The sequence below is a fragment of the Hippocampus comes genome, unplaced genomic scaffold (genome assembly GCF_001891065.2).
Source record: "Hippocampus comes isolate QL1 unplaced genomic scaffold, H_comes_QL1_v1.1 scaffold122, whole genome shotgun sequence".
Taxonomy (NCBI): domain Eukaryota; kingdom Metazoa; phylum Chordata; class Actinopteri; order Syngnathiformes; family Syngnathidae; genus Hippocampus; species Hippocampus comes.
The window spans coordinates 818616-819046 of NW_017842059.1; the positions used below are offsets into that span (position 1 = coordinate 818616).

General features: G+C 47.3%; 1 protein-coding gene across 1 annotated transcript in view; it reads right to left on the reverse strand.

The window, feature by feature from the left end:
* tada2a (transcriptional adaptor 2A) overlaps positions 1 to 431 on the reverse strand; it is a 30930-nt gene that overhangs the window by 21830 nt on the left and 8669 nt on the right. The window lies entirely within an intron of this gene.

Genomic DNA, 431 nt, shown 5'->3' on the forward strand with positions numbered 1-431 from the left:
TATTGACTCCAGCTGTAACGCAAATTACTTGGTTCAAACAAACATTATAGTGCCACCGCAGAAACGTGATGACTGTGCAAAAATAACTACATAAAAGACACCACTTTTACAGAAAGACTTTACACGCTATTTAAACTGCCGATCGCGAACGGAACAAACCGTGATTGAAACTAACTGTGATGCCGCTCTTTATTCGTTGCGCTAACTGTCGCCTGTCAGTGGCAGACCCGCCCCTTTTAAAGCGCCAGCTTAATCCATCAATGCGCGTCTTACTGGATGGAATTTCTTTGATTCCTTCGTGGTTTTTGCGTACCACTTTATACCTGCGGACAAGAGAGTCGAGGCTCAATTCCCTCATTGTGTCCGAGGACTGGCAACCCGAGGCCAAGGCCAAGGACTTGACTCCCAAGGCCGAGGCCAAGGCCAAGGAA